Here is a 410-nt window from a genome sequence, read left to right as displayed (position 1 = left end):
GAGCCCCAAGGATCCCCCGGGGCCGGTGGAGGTGGAGCTGCTCGGAGACGGAGGGCACTGAGGAATTCCTGGTTCTCCGAGGCTTGGCCACGGCAGGAAGGTTTGTAAATAAAGATTTCGCCTTTTCTATGCGGAACTTGTGGGAATCTGTGGGAATTCGTGGAATTTCTAGAAGTTTTAGGGAGAAATTCTCCAGTGAGGGGCTGGAATAGAATTCCGGGTCGTGTCCGGACTTTAGACAAGGAGGGACGGGATAAGGAAAAGTGGCATCACCCTGGAAGTGGGGAGATTTAGGTGGGATATTGGGAAGAAATTCTTCCCTGTGAGGTTGGTGAGGAGCTGGGATGGAATTCCCAGGGAAGCTGTGGCTGCCCCATCCCTGGCAGTGTCCAACGGCCGGCTGGAGGGGG

This window comes from Corvus brachyrhynchos, unplaced genomic scaffold, assembly GCF_000691975.1.
Source record: "Corvus brachyrhynchos isolate BGI_N302 unplaced genomic scaffold, ASM69197v1 scaffold344, whole genome shotgun sequence".
NCBI classification, from domain to species: Eukaryota; Metazoa; Chordata; class Aves; order Passeriformes; family Corvidae; genus Corvus; species Corvus brachyrhynchos.
The sequence above is the reverse complement of the archived record's forward strand: the minus strand, read 5'-3'. Positions refer to the sequence as shown.